The sequence below is a fragment of the Lissotriton helveticus genome, chromosome 3_1 (assembly GCF_964261635.1).
Source record: "Lissotriton helveticus chromosome 3_1, aLisHel1.1, whole genome shotgun sequence".
Taxonomy (NCBI): Eukaryota; Metazoa; Chordata; class Amphibia; order Caudata; family Salamandridae; genus Lissotriton; species Lissotriton helveticus.
In genome coordinates this window covers 888,768,426-888,795,309 of record NC_136061.1, presented here as the reverse complement: position 1 = coordinate 888,795,309, position 26,884 = coordinate 888,768,426, and the positions used below count along the sequence as shown (strand labels likewise).

General features: G+C 40.7%; 1 protein-coding gene across 4 annotated transcripts in view; it reads left to right on the top strand.

Moving 5' to 3' along the window:
* EPHA10 (EPH receptor A10) overlaps positions 1-26,884 on the top strand; it is a 1,640,855-nt gene that overhangs the window by 96,227 nt on the left and 1,517,744 nt on the right. The window lies entirely within an intron of this gene.

Genomic DNA, 26,884 nt, shown 5'->3' with positions numbered 1-26,884 from the left:
TCTTAAAGGTCGATTGTGAGCCACTTGGCTGGTGTTGGAAGGAGGAGATGTATTTAAGAAAGCGGATTAAAAAGATGGTGACTGATTCTAGACATTTAATAAGGCTGATCTGTTATTAATTTGGCAAATGAGTGAGGACACTAGGAAGGACATAGTTTGTTCATAAGGACTGAAATTGTACTTTTGTAGAGACAATCGTGAAGTGGAACAGATCTTAGGAATGTTCAGAGGCTTGCATTTGGCAGAAGTAGTAGTTGGGGTCGTAACAGGGGAAATATGCAAGAACTCTCAAAGTGGAACTGAGAGTTTCTAGGGCTGGGCTAATTACGTAATCAAGAAAAATTAGGAGAGGACAGGAATATAAGTGCCATGGACTGAGGTAGGAATGTGGAAATGTAATATTATTGAATGACTTCTGTTTAATTATGGAAATGGAAATAAGAAATAATGCTCTTCATTTTATCCAAAGAAATTGTGTCTCTATTTTTGTGTAACATGATTACTTAGACACTGGGAGCGTCAAAGTACACGCTAAAAAGTGCCTAAATACAACTGCATATTACTGCTTGTATTTTTTTTTGCGTCGGTTCACACAAATTAATCCATATATCTTGGAAATATGTGTTGTTTTAAAATGGAGATAAAACAGACAAGAACTTCTAGAAATAGTACTCGATTGTTACGTCATCAACATATTCTTGAAGTTTTAGTTTGTTGGCATTGGTCAAATGATTTAATAACTTTAAATAACTGTCAAATATTTTGTATTTAAAAATCAAGGAGACCCATTACACTGAGACATTGTCTTTTATGTGAGAATGTAGCCCACCTCTTGCCAGGATGAGATCAGGAGAGCACCCAGAATGCTTAAATGTAATTTCTGTTGGAGCATACGGGTGGGCATCTAGTCAGTCATACAGCACATGGCCAACCACAATATCTATGTGACAAGCCACATAATGGCTCATATTATCATCTTTTCAATATTTATCACAATATGTCAATGGTAATCAGCAGAGACTTCATGAGAGTAAACAGTAAATTGTAGAATATTATTCTCAGCTACTCATATTTAGAGAGGTTCTCTCCTCCTTTCTCTCCTCTTTTTCGTCTTGAGTTATTGTCTGACCAGTATTTAATGTGGTTGATTATCACAGTGGATATTTTCATGGGAAGATCGCTGAATATTTTCATTGTGATGATGAAATAAATATGAATTGATGGAATAATTTGTGGGGTTCCACAGTAGTCTTTTCAGGTATTCAGTATTCCAGATTCCAAAATTAATTTAAACCCCTTTACTCATTATGTTCAAAAGCATTTTGCTTCAAGGAATGCTGTTGTTGTCCAATTTCTATTGTTGTATGTTGGATGGTTCATCAGGTAATACTCATTACTTACTTAACAGCCTATCAAAAGCTTCATTCTACAGATTAGGCTGTTTGCCAGACATTCAGTTCTATATTTTATATGGCATTAAACATGTCTTCTAATTTGACTTTGCAGTTAGCTTGCACAACTAGCTGAACCGATGTTTCATTATTATATAATAATTAGTGAGGAAAGCAATGTATAATAATTATACTTATTGCTTGTAAGTCTCAGTGGAAGAGTCAGATATGCTTGAGGAGCAGGGAGCCTACTGGTAGCTGGAGCACTTTTTAGGGCTAGGAGGAAGAATAGAGAATCCTCTCCCACATTACTCAGTCACTATATTTATTATGGAAGCATGCTCTAATTTAGAAGGCACTGGAAAGATCACTATCATGTCATGTCAGCAGAGGCTAGGGCCTCTGTCCACCTGGTGGGGACTGCCCACCAGATTTAGAAATTCTAGCCTACCTAGTGGGATCTTCACATGCCTCCAGAGTCACTACTGTAATGGCAGTTGAACTTGCAATTGAAGTGTTTGCTGACTGGACATCTGGTTTGTGGAATCAACTCTGTAACTTTTCTTATTTCTCTTCGAGCTGCCCAGTTAGAGCTCCACTCGAGGGTTCTCCAGGCTAGCATATAGCAGAGGGCAGAAGATCAAAGGGGCTGATATATATAAGGGTGGGTGGCCCGTTGTTGCAACAGGACGACAGTGTAAATTACTCCATCCTCCTGATGGAGGAACTGCCTGCCAATTTTATAGTTGACCACCAAGCAGGCAGTCTCATAAAGCATTTGCAGGATCCGCCATCAAAGTGATTCCTGTCAAAGCATATTGCTGTTCACCGCAACCCTGCACCAAAAAGTGTATTTTTTATTTTGAAAAAGAAAATCCAGAACTGGAATCAATACTGCTCCACGCGTCAGGGGAAGCATCTCCCATGGAGAGTGAGCATTATTTGCATTTTACTGTCCTTCACCCCCGGTGTTTGGCTGATGGCAACAGACAGTAAAAAAAAATGGCTACATTTCCACCAAGCTAAATTGGGTGGTGGACATGTAGCTATTTCTCGGAAGACCATTTAATCCATTGGGCTGTCGGATAGGTTTGGTCAAGGCGTTGATGAATGTGTGGTCCGCCCGCAATCAAATTGGGTGGGTTGCCCATTTTATTGGTAGTGTGTATACTCTGTCACCAGTGTGATGGAGTATACACACTGCCAACAAATACATTAGCACCAAAGTATCTAAATTCATGTGCAGGCTGGTTGAAGAGAAAGGATTAACATATTCTACCGAATATGCTTTGTGAAAAGTACATAACCTTGAAGAAAACTCCTCCATACATTGTGAATATTCAGCTACTCTGCCACCCATGGAGACAGCACATACCCATGTGACAAACATTAGTGTTCTTTATTATTAAAACTCTCAAGAACCTGTGACTTTATAGGTACCCTATAGTCTTTACAAAGGCAGGCAGAATGTATTATTATTTAAACTTGCTGCTGACCCACGCGCTGTTGGTATTCATCTCACAGTGAAATTTATGAATGGATTTGCATTACTTCCTCAAGACGTAATGGCTAATTTACAGTTTGGCAGAGTGGGTACTCCATCAAAACAGTGAAGTAGGGCCCTCTCTGTCAAACTCACAGACCGACCACCTGATTTAGAGTCAGGAGGGCTGAAAGTATGTTGATATCAAAGGCCTCCCCAACTCCGATGCCAGCATATTTCTCTAAGGCTCAATTGAATATGAGCAGTCAGTGGTGAGCCATCTGATCGCCTGCCCAATTTAAAGTGGGTGAGTGGATGGATTTTTTTTCTGTCAGTCACTGCCACAAGATTTTGCTAGGTAAAACCTGGCAGGGAGGGGCAGTAAAAAGAAATAATGCCCCCCCCCCCCACAAGCACCATGGGAGCAAACTCATGAAAATGATTGAAAGTCATCAAATTCTCATGGAAGTTTTTTTTTGAAGAATAAAAAACTCTATATAGGTTGGAAGAACTGGATGCCCAATGACAGAGCTGTCTGTCAAACGTTTAAGGATTTGACAAGAACCGCCATGATGAAAGTTCCAGTCAATTTTAAAAGTTGTCTGCATGGTTAGAGGACAACTCTAGATTTGGCAGGTGGAGGTCCTTGGGATGACAGAGACAGTGTCCTCCACCATCCTGACTGGGTACCCTCTGTCCTCCTAAGTCAAAATAAGCCTCTTAATTATTTTACGGACAATGAATGTCGAGGTTCTGGGAGAATGTACCTGCAACAGTTACAATAAACACCAACATTAAGTTAATGAGCATTAAGACAATTGATTAAACAGGGAATTATACATGTATCCTAGCAATGTTAGAAATGGAATTTCTGAGATTATAAATATTACAACAGAATCATATGGGATATATATACTTTTGTCAAGCTCATGCTTGTGTTTTCCATGGCGCTTTGCACACGATTGGGACATTTTCAAGATATAAATCACATCTTGGAGTTGTTATAGTGGATTTTGTTTTTGAATATTTGGACCATGGTACATGGAATAACATTCTTCAGCTTGTGTGAGTGGTGTAAGTTAGTATCCAGGGCTAAACAATAGATGATTCCTATTGTATTTGGTATTATAGAGAATTTGAATGTAAAACGAACTTAGAAAATGTGTGTAGGGTATATGCATATATTCTGAAAAGATGCCGTTTCTCTGCCATGGTTGTGCTGTGAAGGTGATTTCTCAAGCTGAAAAATAAACCATTATCCAGAACTTAATGGTGGCTATTGGCAGATTTTTCACTGGTAGTGAGTAGACTCATCACAGCAAGTCACAACTCCTAGTTAATTAAACTATCGAATGAGGAACAGTAGTTGGTCCCAATTTCGGGCAAAGTAAGTGGGCATATCAGTGCGGCACAAATGTACTTTTAATTGTAGCAGTGCATCTAGTAGTTAACAAGCAAAACACTGTTTAACCCAAGAATGTCTTAGTGAAAAACATACAATTTGATGAAATGCTAGGTCTGGTGTGAGCGTTTCCAGTGCACGAGCAGTTACATCTACATAACAAGTGGCTATTGTACGCTACAAGTGCCCACAGCATGAGAACTTCTGGCTGCAGTGCAAATAACTATTGTATGTGTAGTCATGGCATGAGCTCCACTTGAGCTTTGTTCTTACTCTCATTGCATATGCAGTTACACGCTGCTTCCCATCTGCCTGGAGGCAGCACGTGAAGACACAGTCTCTATCAGCCTATCGCTACAGGCTATGAACACAGCTCAATGCACCACCACCAGTAAGCCACGCCATTATTTGATGGTGGCTAATATTTTCATTATGGCTATGCCCCAACCAAAGAAACAAAGAAGGGCACCAGTACAGAAATCCTAGAAGGACTAGTTCAGGGATAGTTTTGGATCCCTGCGCAAGTATGTGTTTACACAAGGATCAGAATTATAAGTTGCGTGATAATTATAACACCCTCGGAGAAACCTGCTAAAATTGAACAGGGGGAAAACCCAGAAGAAAGCAAAACATGCAGCATTTGCTGTGTTATAAACCAATTCTGCATTAACACCTTATTTTCCTGTTGAAAAGTCCAAATAGGACGTATTTACTACATGTCTAAGTACCTCTCTTCCAGATAATGAGAGTTACTGCATTTGGCAATTACCAAATCCTTTTTTGGCTAATTATCAAAACAGACAATGCTTATTAACCATTTGTCTCTTGTCCTCTTGTATAGTTCTCTCACGTCTTCAGAGCATTTTTCTCACTATTGAAAATGTAAATAAATAAATAAATAAAAACATACCACCAGATAATCTTACATAGGAGTTCAAAACTCGTAACCTTGTTTATGACAATGGAAGAGGCATACCAGTTTTTAAGGATGGCAGTCGGATTACCTGCAGCTGCTGCCGTGTTCCCACAGGAGATGCACAAGTAGTTAGGAGGTTCTAGCGAGGTTAGCTTGGGTAAAGAAATCTAATAGCATCAAGTAAGTTCAGTGATACATGTGTATATATACATGGCGGCCGAAAAAAGCACGAAATTAACAAAGCTGCACCAAATAGGTGGAGTCTGATCCGTTATCTCTTCAACCGAATAAGAAGAAAGGAAGTATCTAATATATATATGTCTATTTACTTATAAATATATATTTATGTATGTGTGTGTGTGTGTGTGTATATATATATATATACAACGGGATCCGAAATCAGCGGTAGGCGAAATGGGAATAAAGCCGACCATCAAGCTCCACAACTTACCCCTGGCAGGGCCAATGTGTTGATACCAGGAACATTGAAAGATGATTCAAGTGGAAAATCACGAACCTGGAGAATGGCACGAATGGTAACGCCTTTAACACACTACAAGATGGCAGCCACAAGCAGAGTGATTGAGAAGGGGGAGGAACATGAAAACAGTCCCTCTTCACTATTGCCAGAAGGGGTGGAGCGCGGCTGACATTATAAACTCTGACAATGGAAAGTTTTTAATTTGTGCACACAGCGTCTGAGGAAGTCGCAAGACGAAACGCGTCATGCTGTCTGCATTAAAAAGCTTTGCAATCCCCGTGTGCTCCAGCGTGTCTTTTAAAGAGGGACACTTTGTTTAGTGATTTGTACACGTGCATTGCCGTTTGCACGAAGGATGCACCCGCCTAAAGGAGTTCAACAGGAGAGCGGCGTTTGTTAAGCTATCTGTGGATATTAAACCTGCTTGAACCGCCAATGAAAAGGAATCCGGTTATCTGATTTGTGACTTACACAGGTAGTACCGATGACTGACATCGTCTACAAGACAACGGGATCCGAAATCAGCGGTAGGCGAAATGGGAATAAAGCCGACCATCAAGCTCCACAACTTACCCCTGGCAGGGCCAATGTGTTGATACCAGGAACATTGAAAGATGATTCAAGTGGAAAATCACGAACCTGGAGAATGGCACGAATGGTAACGCCTTTAACACACTACAAGATGGCAGCCACAAGCAGAGTGATTGAGAAGGGGGAGGAACATGAAAACAGTCCCTCTTCACTATTGCCAGAAGGGGTGGAGCGCGGCTGACATTATAAACTCTGACAATGGAAAGTTTTTAATTTGTGCACACAGCGTCTGAGGAAGTCGCAAGACGAAACGCGTCATGCTGTCTGCATTAAAAAGCTTTGCAATCCCCGTGTGCTCCAGCGTGTCTTTTAAAGAGGGACACTTTGTTTAGTGATATATATATATATATATATAGATATATATAATATATATATCGCCACACTCCGCCTTTCACTTCTCTTTAGTCGGAAAATATTAGGCAAGACGAACCCAGGGTTGGTGCGAAATTTTATGGGTTTATTTGCAGTGTGCCACCAATTCTGCCATGTATATATATAGCTTACGCTGATCATCGTTGCTTCCCTTCACTCGGTAAAGGACGGACATGAACTCAATGTGCTTGCAAATATTTTATTGCTCAACCAAACATAATCGCCCTGACACATTTCGGTCTGACACGGCCTTGATCGCATGACGTTCTCTTGAAGCCCAGGTACTCTATTTAAAGTGCAAGGCGCCATACACGTGATAAACAATGTGTTATCTATCTATCTATCTATCTATCTATCTATCTATCTATCTATCTATCTATCTATCTATCTATATATATTCCATGTATACCTGATGATTCATATGTAATTTATTGCATATTTCATTTATGTACAGAACGAAAGAAATTAAAACTACTTCTGTTTACATACCGAGTTGATAGTAAAATCTGTCTTCTATGTCCTTTCCGGCATCTCGTATCACGTAGATTGCACAGGTCACTTTAAAAAGGTGTTTCCTTTAATTCACGTTGTCATGTGATCAAGGCTCCTCGGAGTTGAAACGTTATGGCGACAAGATAGCACGCATCAATAAATAAAGTCTGCACCAAAGAATTTGGTCCGTGTCTGTGTTGGTTGGAGCTGGCGTTCTGATTCAGCTGCTGCAGCGATATCACGGAGTTTGAGGATATATATATATATATATATATATATATATATATATATATATATTACCTACTGGCAATAGCCAGTAGGTATATATAGTTAGGATTGTTTTCCATAGGGAAATCGCAACATTCCATTGGGAATAACTTTGGCGCCGGTTGAGGAATCTTCCTGAAATTTTCCTTAACTTTGCCTCGCGGCGCTCCGGTCCATCCCTGAAAGTTTGGGGGGGATTCGTCAAGCGGGGGCGGAGATAAAAGGGGGGTCCCAAAACGTGTTTTCCCCATGTTAATTTCCATAGGGCGGTTGGACTCACTTTTAGCCCGAACGGCTGAATGGTTTTCCACCAAACTTGGCAAAATTGTAGGGACTGGTAGCCCGATGTGCCTTTGCTATGTCTCAAGATATGTGCTCCAGTGGTTTTTACGAAAATTAACTTTGAAAAAGTATATATTGGGCTACATTGGGCTATATATATGTTAGAGCCCAAATGTAGCCCAATGTAGCCCAATGTAGCCCAATGTAGCCCAAAGATGGCCACCAGAGACAAAAAAAACAAATGTAGCCCAAATATCAGCCAGATGTAGCCCAACTATAGCCCAATGACAGAATGTCCCAGAGTGTTCTAAAGAACAACTAGAGCGCTAACAGTCTTACTTATGACAAAAGTATGGCACACCTGAAGTCATCTTGATTGGAATAAAGTGTTAACACTTAAAACATTTAATTTGCAAAGGAACAAAATGAGGGGGTTCATTTTGCCATAGAAATTATGATTAGTGCTGAAGAAATAAAAATTAGGACACATTTTGAGTGACTTCTCAAATCCTCTTATATTTCATTAAAAAATTTCTGATATGCAGTCTCCCAAGATGGCCACCAGAGACAAAAGAGCCTGTGCTTAAAAACTATGTTAGCAAAGCAGGCATTTGAGATTTAAAAAACGTTTTAATATATAAAAACGTTATCCGCTAATAGAATTAGCATTTAAAAAACCTTGCGAATTCAATGAAAAAACCATAGGTTTCAGGCCTTATATAGTTAGGAATTAGCATTTAAAAAACCTTGCGAATTCACTGAAAAAACCATAGGTTTCAGGCCTTATATAGTTAGGAATTAGCATTTAAAAAACCTTTGAAATTCACTGAAAAAACCATAGGTTTCAGGCCTTACATAGTTAGGAATTAGCATTTCAAAAACCTTGCAAATTCACTGAAAAAACCATAAGTTTCAGGCCTTATAAAGTTAGGAATTAGCATTTAAAAAACCTTTGAAATTCACTGAAAAAACCATAGGTTTCAGGAGTTATATAGTTAGGAATTAGCTTTTAAAAAACCTTTGAAATTCACTCAAAAAACTATAAGTTTTAGTGGTGTTATAGTTAGCTGGACATTTTACTCATACAAAACCATTGAAATTGCTCCTATATAGTTATTTGTACTAACTATATTTCACGCACCCGCAATCCACTGCTGATGATGTCACATATTAGATCATTCATGACATAGTCAGTGACATCACTGATGACATCTCAAATGACATCACTGATGACATCACTGATGACATCATCCACGTGACAATCACATACACCTTTTCATACACCATTACAATTTTTCATCACTCTTTGTAAAATACAGAGTATCATATTTAAATCCATTGTCACAGCAATACAAGTATTTAAAAATCCACTCAGTGATTCATTGATGTATACACACATCTAATCACTTACCTGTAGAGTCACTCATACATGCTGTCAATGAACAATAGAACACTATCAAAAATACTTATACATCTATATCGACATTAAACAACAGCACGCATCCTATTCGCATATGAAGTCATCCTACTCACTTATGCAAACAATGGATCATACTTACATATTTACTTAGCAAAACACTTATACAAACACCACTTCTTCTATTCATTTAGATAGTAAGTCATACTTAGTGAATTATAAAATCATTATTACAAGTATACAGTTATCCATACAGTCACTCACACAATCATTGTGTCTTATGTATACTTATTTATATACAACAACTGACACATACACTGCCTTTTATTTTTCTAGTTTGTTGGACCTGTACCATTGAGAAATATATTTGCTCATCACCACACCCATAAAGATATTCACTCACCCAAACAACTGTTAGAACATGTAGTTTTAACTTCATATATCTACTGAATCAACTATTCACACATCTTTGGACAGTCACACACCCCCCACCGAAGCACACACACTTTCACACTCCCATACAAATACTCAGTTAACTAATCGATAACTAATATAGACTTTCACATAGCTAGTAACCAACTGTAGAATCAGTTTACACAACAACTGACAAAGTGATACAGATATTCACACAGTTTAGTCACTATCCACTATATTTAGTGAGAAATTATAAATTGGTCAAGTAAACAGTCAATTACACTGCTACTAAATCCTCCATCCAAATATTTATTTATATATATCCACTTATTCTTCAATGCAAATTGCTATATATATAATGCATATTTAAATAACGAAGCAAACCACATTCACTGGATGATGTCATCAGTGATGTAATTTGAGATGTCATTAGTGATGTCACTGACTATGTCATGAATGATCTAATATGTGACATCATCAGCAGTGGATTGCGGGTATGCGAAATATAGTTAGTACAACTAACTATATAGGAGCAATTTCAATGGTTTTGTATGAGTAAAATGTCCAGCTAACTATAACACCACTAAAACTTATAGTTTTTTGAGTGAATATATATATAGATAGAAGGGTCCACTTACCTAAGTTTATCTATAATTATAACGAGAACTGGTGTATTTTTATGGTTTTGCGTGAGTAAATTAAGAACCTTACTATAACGTCCCTATATGTATATATAACATAGTTTGACCCATGTCGACGCTGGCGCCCCCAGTTCAGCGCGGTGCGTTTTTTCCGACAGGGTCAAGCTGGTATATATTAGCGAAATCCAATCTTGAAATTGGTGAATTAAAAACACACTCACTCGTGTTTCTTAGAAAGTTACAGCGGCTTTATTTTCAGACGCTTGCCAAGCCCAAGGTGTTTCCCCTTTTCACAAGGCTTGATCCCGTGATCAACCTTACCAGGGCAGTCAGGGCCTTATATATAAATCCAGTAGCCAGAGTTAGTGTACGGGAAATCATCTAGACCGCTGAGCATTACAAGAAGGACACGTCAAGGTTGCCCATGTTCCCCACTGCTTTTTGCACTGTACATGGACCCCTTTCTACAAAAACTGGAAGGCAAATCAAGCATACCCCCTGTAATAATGCAAGACAACAATAGGGAGAAGCAACAGCTTTTGGGGAGCTGTCAGGGTACTCCCTGAACAGGGCAAAAACACAGATAGTCACCAATGAGTACGTTACAATGATGGACAGTAGTGTGGTCTAGAGTGCCAACTATCTGGAGGTTATAATTAGTGCGGACCTGGACACTATTGTAGATGACATTCTAACACCTGTAGCTGAAAAAACTAAGCTCCCTCTGAGGAATTTGGATAGTCTTCATCTTACGTTGGTAGGTAGGTGTAATTTAATAAAAATGGTCTACTTCCCCAAATTACTGTACCTAATGAGAGTTATTCCCCTTTTATTCTCTAATCATTGGTTTAAAAAATTTGAGAACATATTTTCTCAATTTATCTAGGCCTACTCTAAATCTAGAAGATTGGTTAAATGGCTGAAGCTTCCTAAAGAGTGCCGTGGGCCGGCATTGCACAACCTAAAGCTATACTACTGGGCCACAGCTTTAGTACATTTTATGATTCTTCTTTATAATTCCGAAAGGATGGAAAGAGAATCATCAAAATCAACTGTCGCAAAATACTTGGGAAATGAATTGTGTAGGCATCCACTCCCGCCTTATCTCTCCCTACCCATGACTAGCTGGGAGAGATCACTATTGTTTCGTTTAAGGGCGGGTTCAGTAAAATTTTTGTTGTCTTTTCTCTTGGGTTATTGTCATAGTTCTGACTATAAACCTTGCCCGTGCGATGGTGTCAGCTTACAGGATGATTTGCATTTCTTATTCTTTCGCAAATTTTATGTGAGATATATTAAATGGTTTTTAACTCCGTATTTTAAGAAATATAGACCACTGACACTTAAGGAGTCCTATAGAATGCAGGTTTCGCTGGATTCAGATGAACTAATTTTCCGTACTAGTACTTTTCTGAGACTGATTACAAGAGTGCGCAAAACAATGGAAAATCCCTGAATTTAGCCTCAAAATTTTATAATTGTATTGTACTTTTATTATTTTTATTATTAATATGAAATCTTTTGAACTAATGTATAATACAAATGAATTGTTGTTTTTTAATCACGGTACTTTTATGAATTTTATGAAATTCGAATAAAGGTCTTTTGAACTTGAACTTGAACTTGATTCTTCTGAGGGATTTCCCCAGTGATGATCCAATGGTGCAACCCTCACTGCATCAAATGATAATTGGAACTGAGGCTTGGGGATGCTTGTGGCGTCAGCTAGAGCTGGGGTATTACAAAAGGGTTAGATTTAAGACTCTCATGACAGCCTATAAAATATGGATCCCTATTCGGCGTCTTTTAGGATTAGGCAGGTTCTATTTCTATACTCCTTTCCAGGGCAACTCAAATCTACCAGAGATATTCTAAGATACATGTATGACTAGATGGTTGAGGTCTGGGATTAATAAAATAGGATGCTTTTATTCTGCTTTAAGTTTTGTTTCATATGATGAACTCAAGACCAAGTTTAGTCTTGCACATACAGAGGTTTTTTTAAATTCCTCTAGTTAAGGGACTTTTTACAGAAGACAGTGGGGTCAGGAAAAATGGCAGAAAATGAACTAGTGGAGAAGTTAAGAAACAGAGCCCTCCCTGCATCGGGACTATATATTGCCTTCTAAATGGGTTGATGAAGGATGACATAGAGAATTATGCAGAAACGTGGCAAGTTATACTTGACATCACAAGTACTCTGTTCCATCAAGCCTTTTTAACCACACAGACAGCATTGCTGTCAGCTAAATTGCAGGTCCAGTTTCATAAAACCTGTTTCTTTTTATATTACATGCCATATCGTATTTCAAAGTGGGTTAAAGGGAAAGCAACTTGCTGCCCACGTTGTGCCCTTCACAAGGCAGACATAGACCACATGTTTGCAACATGTGAGTCTCTTTCAAAGATTAATAAACAAATAGGGAAATCCCTTAGAGACTGCATGTAGTTATGGCACCGGCTCTAATCTTATCGCTATCCAAGTACCTTTACTAGGTTATTGAGGAGAAACTTCCCTCTTTTAATGCTTTGTGCTCTTACATGCTCTTGGAGTCAATTACTGATGAATGTCTTTGTTTCCCTACCTCCACTCTCAATCTGGCAGAACGGGGCTGGATGTTTACTACCCTGAGTGAGAAAGGAAAAAATATTGGTGTATTAGCCCAGCTGGGCTGTTTAAATGAAGAAACTGTACTGTAAATGCACTTTATAAAAATTCATTGAGTTTATTATCTGCTTATACCTATCAAATTGATGATTATTGTATGATTTGTACATGTATTTATTCCTCCTTACGCTTTGTATTTAATTAGGTCATAGAATGTGCTCTTAGTGGATCCCGGTTCCTCTTTTGTTCTGTATGTAACTTCACTGTGGGGGGATGGATGGGGGATGGGAGCAGGAAGGGGGGAATAAAAAGAAGAAACATTCAGTATTTAAAAAAAAATCTTGGAATAAAAAGAAAAAATAAATTCTTCCAGACTCGTGATGCCTTTATCAATATTATTAACCGCATGCGCGCTAGCGGGTTTTCCCACTGTGCGCTGCGATATGTAAAAACCCTTGTTACATGACAAGGTCAGCTCGTCATGCGCGCAGCGCAGGTAACGCCCATGACGAGCTGACCTTGTCATTAGCGTCGAAGGAGTTAATGCTTTTACATGGTGCCAGTGCTCTGATTGGTTTGAGTCCTATATGCATTGTTCTTATTAGTGGATACAAGGCAGGGGAGGGCTGCAGTGCTTTTACTGATCTTTCACAGCTGCAATGTCATTCGGCAATGGTACAGTCTCTGCAATCATATTTGTCACATATAGGCTCAAATGCCAGATTATACACAATTCCCGATGGGCTGATTCAGATGCTGGTAACATTACCGTGAATGCATTGTTCTGAGGAAAGACTCAGGTGATGGTAGTGGGCAAACAACCCTCTATGTGGTCACACTTGTGGTGGCCGGAGGAATTGGGACCAACGCCGACTCCCAAAGTAAAGGTTAAAAATCTGGGAGTCTGGTTTGACAACTCCATATCTTTTTGCTGAGAAGATATCAGCTGTGGCTGGAACATGTTTTGGCATTTTAAAAATGCTGTGCAAAATATTGCATATGCTACCAGTAGATGCCAAAAGGAATGTTGAGCAGGCCTTTTGTCACGTCCTGTCTGGACTACTGTAATGTCCTCTATTTAGGAGTTACTAAACGTAATCTGAACATTTTACAGAAGGTCTAAAATGCAGATGCCCGGGTGATAATAAATATCCCAAGGCGGGCATCGGTGGGGGCAGCTCTGAGGGGCCTTCACTGGCTTCCGGTACAAACGAGAATTACTTATAGGGCCCTGTGCTTTTGCCACACAATCCTCAATGAGAAAGGGCCAAGATACTTGCGTCCGCTACTCACTGCTTATAGACCTACCTCGAATTTGAGATCTAGGGGCACTGCGAAGCTGGTAGTGCAGAAGGTGCGCAAGGTCCGGTCTGGAGGTAGTTACTTTGGTTTTCTTGTGGCAAAGACCTGGAATGACCTACCCATGGAATTGAGGATCTGTCAGGGAGAAACAATGTTTCATTAAAAAAAAACCTCAAAACCTGGTATTTTCAAGCTCCCCTTGGAGAGTGATGTCAGTAGGCTGGAGGGAGGGCATAATACATCTTAGGGCTGGTTGGGTCGGCAGGGGTAGGGCTTGTGGTCAGGGTCTGTGATGTCCTAGCGCATTCTGTTGGAGTAACCAGGCACTTTATAAGTTCAATATTAAAAATAATAATTGTTGATAATCTTAATATCACCATCCCTCTTTGGCCCCTCAATAAGGACAGTCAATTCATCATGCACAATGTAAACCCTCGCCAGCCGTTGGATGCAAAGCACACAATAGCCTGTGCGGATATAAATATGAAGTAGAAGCATAAAGTTCTTATTTGACCCAGAAAATACTAATATCACATGGTAAGCTATTTACACCAAAATACAATAAGGAGTGTCCGAGGGATAGTATGTAAAGATCAACAAGGATTCAATCCCTCTAATCCATACTATGTCAAAAACAAATGGAATCCGTGGCCTTAAAGACAGCGTGCCTAAGAAATTAAGTCTAAAGACACTTACTGCTTTATGTGCTGCCTAGGATTAGTTAAAGAAAACAAGAAGGTGCAAAAAACAGAAAAATAAAGTGAAAAGACAGGCGTGTTCATCACGTACTTGTGGTTCTTCCAAATGATGTCACTGAATCGCGCCCGATGCGCATCAACGCAAAACACCTGTTTGCCTGCCATTAAAAGTTTGCAAGCTCCCTCGTCGGGTACCTCCACTCCAGTGAAGTTTCCACTTGGAGGGACCGACGGAGAGGTAAGAGCAGCGTGCATGCAGGCCCGGACTGGCAATGCCGGGCACCGGGCAATCCCCCGGTCCGCTGCCAGGGTTGGGGGCCGGTTTTTTGGCCGGGGGCCGGTTTTGTTGCTGGGTGGGGCTGGTGCCGTTTTTTTTAACACTGCGTGCGTGTCACTCGCTCCGGAGCCTCCTTGCGGTAAAACACACAATTTAAACTATCTCAACAGAATTGCAATCACCTGTGACTGCAGCTGCGTTCTGTTCAGGATAAATACATTTGGAGCTGGCGCAGCAGTGCCATTTTAGTGGGTGGGTGGGTCGCGTGCGCGCCCGGGCTGCCCCTAGTCTTCAGTTCAGTTCAATCACCTCAGGAGGGGGAGGGGGCAGGCGCGGCTGTTGGCGGTGGCACATGCGCAATAAAAAGTGCGCGCGGCGTGACCAGAATTCCAGAACCCGGAGACTGAAACAACAAGAGGCCCTCGTCCTCTCCCACCCCATAATTTAATTATTTCTAGCCCTGGCCCTGCCTGTCCCAGTGTCCAACTTCCTGCAAAGTGGCCTGTCTGCCGCCCGCCGCCAGGTGAGTGTTATTTTCATTTTTCCAAATTGAATTTCAATCCGATAATGCACGGCAGAATAGGAGCGCGGGGTTAACAGCGGGAGGGCCGAAGTTAGTACATGTAGGGCAACCGTGCGAGGGGCAGAGCTGAAGACCAGAGGTCAGAGGGGCCACCAGTGGGACAGGAAGCGTCTGTTTATCTAATGTGCGGAGCGCTGAAACGAGTCAGTCTGCTTTTAGGGCGCTGAGACTAATGAAGCACAATTTCTGCTAAAAAAATGCTTGCTCGACATATTTGCCTTGTTCCCACGTGATGAATGTTCCTTTGCAAGCATCCATAGCTAAATGAACCTTTCAGCCCTGTAAGTTATCTAATGCAAATGCTATCAAAATTTGCTTTTTTATTTCCTGGCTGAGATTTGCAAAGATACGGGCTGTGTTCTCTCAGGTTTTATGATAGCAGAATTTCTGTAAAACCAGGGGTAATTAATATAGTTGGACTCGAGGTCATTATTTTTGAGGAGAGTTAAAATGTACTAGAATTTCTATGTGTAAGAGATAAACGAATTTACTAGGTTCAAAAACGGGGATGTGCATTTCCAACAGCAATGTAGCCTGTGTCATTACACAAATTGCTGTTTGAGACCTTCGTCCCCTACTTTAAAACAACACAGTTTTGAAATGACAATACCTTTGCAAACGCAATGGTGTGATGAAAGGTGGTACTTTGCAGCACACAAAGAAGCAGCAATAAACATTTCAGATACAAAAGCTATATTGCGCCAAAAGTTGACACTAGCACCGTGCAAATTTGATTTATACCACAGAGCCCCGCCCCGTTATTAGCCAAGCAAAGGGAATTAACAGGGCAGGAACAACACAACCATTCAATTTTGACGCAAAACCACATTTACTGACCTGGCTCTGCCTGAAATCTGAATGCCAAATGACACCAGGGACAAGTGGACTATAGTTTGAGATTTCTATACATAACGTGTGATTTCTGGGAAATAACTAATTTTACCCTGCTTACCCCTGAATAGTCAGGGCCCCTAGAGCAGGCAGCTCTGCACATTCTGTGCTTGAAAGGTTGGTGTAAGGGCGGGGCCAAAGGCCCCCATAGCTAGAAATGACCACACAGATGAAGTGCTATACTATCTGGAATGGGCTCAGAGCACGTACTCCTGGCCCCTTTTATTGGAAGGGTCACCTGACCATTGACACCTGTGATGGATGGGTGTGAGGTGTGTGGAAGCCAGCCCTCAAGGAGTGTCTGGTGGATGCACAGTATTTGGAAACACTAGAACGTGACAAGCCGGTCACTGCAGTTGGGTGGGGCAGAGGGAGTGATACTGTGACGTAGTGGCCGTAGGGCTGTCCACGTGGTGCTGGCACATACAACTAGAGCGTTCTTTCCTTTGAACAATCAATTTACAGATGACTTGAACTGATTGATTCTTATACATTTCTCTAATATTGCTCAGGAGGAGATTTATTTTGTAAGCGTTCTTTCCTTTGTGCCAGCTGCCAAGCAGAAGCCCACCGCCTACCCTGGTACATGTTGTTGGAGGTTGTGAGCAGGTGCAGGCCCGGACTGGCAATGCCGGGCACCGGGCAATCCCCCGGTAGGCTGGAGGGGGTGGGGGCCGGTTTTGTGGCTGGGGGCCGATTTTCAGTCCGCCCGTCACAGCCTGTGATAACCTAACATAAACAGACGGAGCGAGGAGGAGGAGGTGCCTGTGCGCAGCGCGCAGAATTCCATTTCCCGCATGCGCATTGGGCAATTAACTGCGCGTGACTGACGAGAGGAGCAGAGGTGCGCACGGACAGACTGTAGTTGAGCGGCCGGCCCCTGCATAATTTTATTCCTACAGTGGCTACTGGCAGTGGCTGGCTAGTGCCGCCGCCTAGCCCCCCCGATCCCCATGTGTCTGCCATAGTGCCAGTGCCACCCCGTCCCGTGACCCCACCAACAGCAGGCTTCAAGACGGCAAACCCGGTATAAAACCTAACTCTCCAAGACCAGAGGCCCGAAAAGCAGCAAGGTAAATGTCCGGTTGGACGTTAAAAGATTTTCATAATTAAGTGTTCGTCACACGCCCTGGCCCCGGTGCCACTGCACCTGCTGCACCATCGATAGACAGGCCAAGTTAGAAATCTCCACCTAATTATCACCAATACTGCATGGAGCGTTAATAACAGCATGCAGGAATTCTCTCCAATAACGCGCCAGTGCTGAGCACGAGGAATAATCATGTAAATTGGTGTGCGCGGTGATTTTGACATTATTTCAAGCATTTTCCCCTACTACATTTCAGTTACCTTTCACAGGTGGTGGGGATGGAATGTGCGGGCATTCCCACTAAACGAATAATCTCTAAGGGGAATAAAATCCCATTCCTGTATCAATCGGGATTTCCAGCAGACTCGTTTTTCTTTTTTTTTAATTGGCCTCAACATAGAAGGTAATATAGCACATATCAATTTAAATCAAGCGACCACATAGCCTTAGTTTCTTTTCTACTAGGAGTTGGCCTAACAGCTAGGGCTGTCGCCCTCGAATGCGGGGAACTGGGTTCGAGTGACACTGAACATCCTGTGATTCTGGGCAAATCACTTAATCTCCCCGTGCCTAACAAAAATGAATGTGTTCTCATGTAATTCAACTGGTGCTATGTAAAGCGCGGCTCGATACCCGATTCGGGTCAAGTTCGTGCTATATAAACTCTGTGGAAAAAAACAACATATTTTTCCAATTTTGTATCAGTAGATCCAAAGTTCAATTGTTAAAAGAATTCCCCAAATCTTATTGAACTTCTTGACAATTCCATGACGGCGATAGTAAATTCTTTCCTTCGCCATAACTCTGTTTATAGTGTTAATGCTTTCCAATAAAGTTGGGCTGTGTTATAAATTCCGTTTTTACACTATAGAGGATCTGGCCGTTAAGAAATGGAAAATACATTTCTAATCCGGACATTACTTCCATTTCAAAGAGGTAATACAAGCAAGGACTGTGGGTCTTTCCATTCCTTACTTTGGTGGGGAAAATGCTATATAATCTGAGCGCAGTTTGCCCGTCATATTATAATCTGAGCGAAGTTTGCCCGTCATACCCCCTTGGCTCAGGTAGCACAACACCTTACAGTCAGCATCAGCAGGCCTGCCGCCTGAGTGAGGTGAGTGAGTCCGTTTTTCTGCCCCGGGCCGAGACTGAAAGAAGCATTCAGGATCCTATTCTGAGCCGGTGCACTGTGCACAGGAAGGGTTCATGAGTCCTGGTTTTGAACAAAATTGGCCGGCCAAGGGTTCAGACACTAACTTGGCAAGCAGGGTAAGAGAACTTACATTGGTTTGGAACACAGGGACCAGAATACACGATTAATCCTATCATTCATGAACCGAGTGATCCAACATATAATACAGGATCTAGGGTCTATGTACAACATGTATTTGAAATAAGTTGGCCCACGTACATATAAGGATTCTTATTTTGGCCCTTGTTTCTTTTATAACAATTCTACTTGATTCTATTGAATTTGCATTATATATTTATATGTGTGATTTGAATGGAATGTTTGTAGTGTGATTGATAGTTTGACTGTGGTATTTGGGGGGTTGAGCCTGGGTCTCTCCAGGGTGTACATACATTGTTATGAATATTGTTACTGTGGTGTTGGCATTTGAATAGATATTGTATATACCTAAGTCTAGGTGTATGTACCATAAGAATCGTTAAATATTGTGAATAAATATGATGTATACATTTTTGCCTCAAACCTGGCTTTGAGATTTGTGATGTATTGAATCGCTGGGCTTAATTGCGACTTATTGAGCTTTGAAATTATTGATGAGATATTTTACTTCGATCTATGTACCAGACGGGTGGTTACTTATATTAACTCGGCAACTTCCAGTTAGTGCATGAGATGCAGACAGCACAACTCAGAAACAGGAAGCGCCAACCACTTCTCGCTGTTCAGCCACCAATTTGTAGAGTTATTATTTATTTCAGCATGTTTTTAAAAATTTTTATACATATATTTGTAGAGTTATTATGTTATTGTATGCGTTGTTAACAGTGAGAATTTGTTGAAAACGTTCTCAGGGCCCCTCCGTATCCGCAGATGGGGATCATGCTAAAGCCACAGGAAGGCTGGGTCTCATAAGCCAGCCCTCTTCATGACATGTAAGCATTTCTGGGTATTAAGGCCAGCAGGCTATTCAGTGTGTCCGTTGATGTCTGCCATGTGTGATCACTCTGCCTGAGGATGGCCAATCAGCGTGGATCAGTAGCTAAGCCGCACTCTCATCATGTATACTAATCAGGTTTATCATGAATGTCAAGGCTTCGTCTCATAGTTGTGATTTATATGATGCAGTGTATTTTTAGGTTAGGCAGAGGCATTTTTAGCTGTCTTGCAAAGCTTCTACCATCGATATTCAGGGTGAATAGGCCACCCCCCCTCAGCCACTTGTTGATTACTCCACATTACATAACTGTCATTCATGATTCTGCAACCACCATCACAACACGTGTGCTGACAACCAACAGCATGGGTGGGTTGTAAATGGACCTAGGTGCCTTCTTGTTCGCCACTTTCTATGGATGGTGGTACACCCTGGACATGCCAACTCACCCCACACAAATGTTCACAAGTCACATGACAAGTCACATCCTGGAGGTGAATGCTTCTAGAAAAGTCAGCAATCCACTATCATCAACTTGTTAAAAGGAACCATATACCAATTTTTAACATTACTTCGCTGTCTACAGTGAATGTACTAGCTAGGTATTCTCTTAGTAAGCCCATTCACTGCAATGCACCGTATCGCAGAAATAAAGCGGTGGTTATCTCTCTAACTTCCAGAGTTACACAGTTAGTGCATGCACTGTGGACAGCATGTTTTGAAAACAAATGTTGTGTGGCTCTATTCCTTTCCTGCATGGCACAGAACACATTCATGATATGGGCCGCTGCTGGCCATTATGATGCCATTACTGTGGTTGCTGTGGTTGTGGTCTGTTCGTTTTGGTCTCCTCCCCCATTGCACTCCGTGCTCATGCCCACCTACTTGCTCTCCACACCTGGGCTCTGGCTTCAGCACATCTTGTTTTGCATCTTGCTTCACAGCTTCAGCCTCTATCCCAGAGTTCAGTGGAGCATACGGAGTCACCGATTTAATTTTCAGAGTGTGCCTCCCAGAGTTCTGCTTAAGACTATTTCTTGAACCCGAAGTTGGTCCTTGGATGTGCTCCCCTACTGTTGAACATGTTGTACTCGAGAGGGTCTCCCTACTGAGTCACTGTCACCACCCATGGCTTAGCGCTGTCTCTTGGTGGAATCCAGCCCCATGTCTGTCCAGAACAAAACTTGTATTTCCCACCTACATCAGTTTTGCTATATAAAACAGTATAATCTAGAATTGATTCCCAAAAATGCTAGCATCTACATTCAGCACATACAATTTAATGACACATATTTCCTGACCGCCTAGCGTCCCAGTAGATATCTCCCCTTTGTGTCTACCTTACCCTCTCTCATCAGCAGCGAAACTAGGGCAGCCACATCATGTAAGTACACCATATGCTTAACTAGAGACAGCCCCAACATGCACTAAATGTTCCCATTCTTTGCGCACTTTATCTATTTCCGCTAGAGGTATGTTCTTCTCTTGTAACACTGGGATTACGATTCCTTTTGTTTTCTGGTAATAGTGCACCCTTGTGCCTTTTTGTGTAGCTAGCTATTCGTACCCTTGACATTATGTGTAACGGTCTTCCATGTATCCCTATTGCCACTGACCTGAGCCCTACTTTCCATCTCCCTTGGCCAAACATGATGCCCCCACATGATATCCACACCTGTTATAATCACCCTGGACCTTTCTTTGCCCACAACTCCTGGCATCCTCTAAACCTAACCACAAAAAAACGCCCCCTTACAGACACACAGACAACCAACGACCGCCCGCCTATTCTACAACTCGGGTGCAACTTGTAACAGCATGTCAACAATAGTGCATAGAAAGTAGTCCCATTGTGAGCAATCCCCTAATAAAGACCCCATGAACTTCATGTTTGTATGCACCTTACTCTTTCCAGCACTAGAATGTAAGCTAGAGCCCTTCGTTCAAACATTTTCAGATTAGTCACATTGCATTGGGTCTACCGCGAGCATACCATTTGCCTGCCCCACTATTCTGCTTGTCTGCTGATTCTCCTCCTGTATGTTCAAATTGGTAGATATTTGGAATACAGGCTCTGTTCACTGTGGCCTTTCCGAATTTCGCCACCACTTTCCCCAATACCCTTGTCAAAAACATTTGATAAGGCACAATCCCACAGCTACTTCGGTCTCAATTTATACCAGCCTATTATTAGTATGATCGCACTTTCCCTGGCTTCAAGAGCAAAGGGAAACTCCCTATTTTTCTGGAGTGCCTGTCAACTATTCCCCTTGTAATTTGACTACCCAATTTGAATATGTGATGAAAATGTGCTGTAAAATTCACCATTTTGGTCTGTCGTTTTCCAAAAATGTCTCGGGGGGGAAAATCCCCCCAAACCCCCTAGTGATAGTCCGGCTCGCTCGCTGCGCTCGCTCGCTACGCGCCACACGGGGGCTGGCTAGCTTCATGCCGGATGGGGGCTGGTCTGAAAAAATTTGCCAGGGCTACTTTCAGTTCCCAGTCCGGCCCTGCGTGCATGATTGTGATTCACCTCTTGCTAAATGTCCCTATGCACGCTTTTAAATGTGTTTCCTCTCGGTGCCACTAGGCCCTTTTCTCTGCTAATGCAAGAGCATTCTGATGCCTGGGAGAACCGCTTAATTTGAAAATACAGCAGCCTTTATAACGCCCTGACTCACATTGTTTTTAACACTGAAAGAAAGAAGATTCAGACATGATATTGCTACTTAATTGTCAGACCTGTGCAGATACTTTACCATTAAAAGTGCAGTCCCACTACTTATTTATTCTTAGCTTATTCTTGAATGAACACTGGCCTAGGCATGGGTTGCTGTGTGGCTTGCTATAATACAATAGATTGACTTCAATATTTTGTGACTATATATGCTAAGCTGCCGTTTCGCTGCGGTTGCAGCTGGTGATTTGATTACGAAGCCTGTTTTTATTTTCAATTAATAAATTGTGTAGTGTGGATGGCTGACAATTTATATCCACAACCATTTCTACAAGTCATGTCCATTAACTGTTTTTGTGGGGCTATGATTATTTTACAAAGCGGGGCCTCTTTATAAAAACTTGAGTTGGTGCCGAGTGAGGTGAGGTCCAGTCCTTGACAAGCAATGGTAAGCACATTTTTCTTTTCCATTGCATGTCTACAGAATTAGAATATTGTTAAACAAGTTGACGCAGTTATATTTTCACATTCACTTATTATTTTTTGTTTTTAGAAGTTGTATAGCATCATGCTTCCATCGAGGATTTGAATATTACTACAACAGGATAGGGACTGTATGTATGAATTCCTTAAACTTTGCAGTGACAAAAGGTGTGTCTGTTTAGATCCTGACGAAAGCCAGGGAGACTTTTTCCTAGTGGTTGAAACATGTTGACCGCTGAGACAGTGATTGCCTTCTAACTGTTTCTTTTTCACCTGCACGTTGGTATTAAATCGGAAAACGTATCAGAGAAAGCACCACAGGATTATTTGTATTGCATATCTCTGTGGCTTATCCCATTTTAATTCACACTTTTTCATTTTTCTTTCACTGCGCTTACAAAAATACATTAATTTCCTAGGCAAGCTGTCTTTAAGGCCACTGATTCCATTTGTTTTTGACAAGCTATTTACACAGTCTGGTAAATACCTTAGTTTCCATGTTCAAACTTGGAATTCTGGCTTGCAATGGAACATTCAAAGTCACCGGCAGTAAATCGCACATGGCTGACTAATTACTGCCACAGCCCTATTATGTTTTACCAGTTTTGGTTTGTCAAAATTGACCATGGAAATTACAGGGATGTGGAGTTTATCACATATTTACTCTGCATGGCAAACTCTGAATTAAATAGAGTTCTAATTCAGACAAAAACAGTGGTTTGAGCTTGGATTCTTTGGACCACTTGTGTTTGGGATCAAAGTGTTCTAAGACTAGTAATCTGATGAGATCAGCTCATTTTAGCTTAGACGGATGGTGTTTTAAGCATAAGCATTAAAAAGAAGGTACTCTTTATCGTGATCAAATAAGTTATTTTGGATTTCATGTTTATCGAGACATTCAACATAGAATACAATAGAATTTATATTTTGCTATTAGAAATTAATAGTTAAATCCATATGCTGGATGAAATTGATTCATCAGATAAAAGTGCAATATACTCTAGCCAAATATCAAGGTAAGCATAATTGAAGCCAATAAGTCAGATATCAAGCTAATTTTATTTGGAGCCACAGAAAAAAAAACATTTGGGGTATGATGTTATAATCTTAGAGCAAGTCACACAACTTGAGCTAATGCATTTTGAAAGTGAAAAAACAAGAGCTATAAGTAGAGTAGCACATCTAATTTGCTTAACATTAAACAACCTAAAGAGGAATGCACCCAACATTTTTTTAGTGATTCTCTATATTAGATTAAGCTATAAAAATTGTGATAATACAGTAGGCTTCGATACAGCATCATTACACAAGCAGATACCAGATGATGTCAATTTGCTATTCTCCCTCTGTGTTAGGTCTTCAAGTGGGAGAACTTCTAGCCTAAATAATATTTACAGGGAAAACATGCAAGGAGGTTACACAGATACAAAATATACTTCACTGCCTCTAGAAGAGTAGTTAGAATAAAAGTTACTGTTGCCACGTGTTTGTAGTGATTGTTCCCACTTCTTGCTATTTACCTACAGCCACTGGAATTATGCAGGATTGGAAGAACACATTATGCAGTAGCCTTCTCTAAGTTATGCAGCAAAAAGACAACTTCTGTTAAATAAGTTGTACATTCTGTGGCAGTATTATTTCATATTTTTGTTATTTTAGCACACATCGATGCTGTCTAGGTAAAGGTTTACCACATTAGTACCAATTTAACACCCGATACAGCAACCAAAAGGTGGCCAGATTACTTTTTGCAAATAGCCTGTCACTATGTGGCCCCATTTGAAAAATATTTATCTGGTTCAGCTACAAACAGATTTTATATGTGGAAATCTGCAAAGTATTTAGCAGTTTGTAGATCATATGACACATGGATAATCCATAATTAGTGTATTGTATTGGCATTTACATAGTGCAGTCCTTAACCCTTGCTAAGGAAAATACCTTGGAAACAGAATTATGTATTTCCAGTGGACCTGTCTATTACTCAGTTATGGTATTTTCTGCGTGACATTGAGGATATAAAATTGAAAAATCAAAAGCAGATCATTCTGGTAGATTAAGATTGAACAATATATGTACTTATATCAAGAGATGGACAAAACTCGCTGTCTGGTTAAATAGTCCATAAGGGTATCCTTGTATATTGCACAGTCTGGATTGGATTAGAGGGGGATTTAATAAAGCAACTGCATCAATTGTACACCATAGACAATACTATAGATGCCGATGTCTTAATTGAAAAGAAAAGTTGAGGTCGCAGTGGATAAAGAAAAGAAAGACTTTAGCAACACAGTTTCTTACTTGGTCAAGGAACTGACATTTATTTTGCCACACAATTCCTCACCAATTAGGGAACTACAGGGGCATTTCACATTGTATCCCATCAGAACTGCAGTAACTGCACATTCACTAGATTTTGACTATATTATTTCAGGACCACCTTTCAAGAAGCTAGTGAATGCCTGCATTTATGTATATAGCCAGTTCCCAGAAGCTATTAAAGCTATTTGTCTAATAGCAGACATTTGTTGTCTAACATATTACTACACTCTTCATTGTCATATTTTCATGATTTTCAGCTTCGTGCCAACCAAAAGCATTTTACTTTGTAGTATATTTGGAAGTAGCTTTGATTCTAGAAACAAAACAGGAAAAGAACCGAACCTAGGGCAATGAAAAACTATTCTACGAACAAGTACAGAGAACACAATGTCCATCAGACAGCAACAGAAGGACAGAAACAGATCCCAACATAAGTGCTTCTTGAATGACAATGATTTTAAATGAAAAATGTTTTTAAATGGAAAATGTCCTACACTTGTGGAATGCCAAACTTTTCTAACGAAAACTTCCATCTCAACCACAATGGATAAAAACTGCGGAATTTGTGTGTAGAGGGTAGACCAGTTCTGCCAGACAGTAAACCCAAGATCTTTCATGGTTTGTAACTTTCTATTACTGTGGACCTTGACAAAAGTGCTCTTCGGTCCTACGTAATCTAGATAGGTGGCCTATTCTATTAGGTGGACATGTTTCATTATTATTCCGTTAAGACAGAAAGCTCTTGATTAATGGTACTTAAACACGTTTTTAAAACTGCCTTGGTGTTAGACATCTGCTAGTCCTGGAACCTGCTTAGCACTAGTTTTCTAAAAATATTTTCCAGGGAATGCGAGAGAGATATGGTACAGTAAACTTTAGGAGCAAACATAGCACCTTATTTAAATATTAGGCTAACCTCGGCTGTCATTCAGGATCCTCAAACTGACCCTGGAACAAGAATCACGTTGGCAACCCAGAGAATAAATTGTGACCATACCACAGTTTCACTCTTGAAAAGATCTGCTGGGTTCTGATTTGGGCCTACTGTTTTACTAGTTATAACAGTCAAATTGTTGAGTTAATTTTTTAGAAAAAAGGCCCTGGAGGTTCACCTATCTTTGAATCAGTACATGATTTAAAAAAGTGTTTAGAATGAAAAAGCCACTTCTCCTTGATATGATTTCAGGTGTGTTGAAGCCGACAGTTTTACTCCCCCAGACCACAAGGTTCCAAAACCATGTGTGCTATGCTCACCTGATGCTAAATTGACTTACTCCTGTTTTTTTTGTTAAGGGCATTCTTTCATGAGAATATGTATCCTGTAAACAGACCATGCTAGTGTGAGGCCCATGGCATCTACTGATCCTACTTTAGACGAAGACCAGATATTTTATTTTCATTTTTCATACCATTGACTCCACCGTACATGGTCACTAAAGCCGGAGGTCCGATACACGCAGGTTTAGTACAACACATCTTTGTCCTATGCTGACATAATCATTTGTAGCAATAGTGAGTTTAACTCTTGGGCAAGATTCTCAGTCACAGTAAAGATCTTTAGAATTTCCAAAAGAGATACAAATAGTGCAAGTTGAACCTATGGAACACCTTCTGATGGGATGGACCTATAGTTTGATCTGCTTGTGTGGGCTAACATCAGTCTCTGACACTTCCT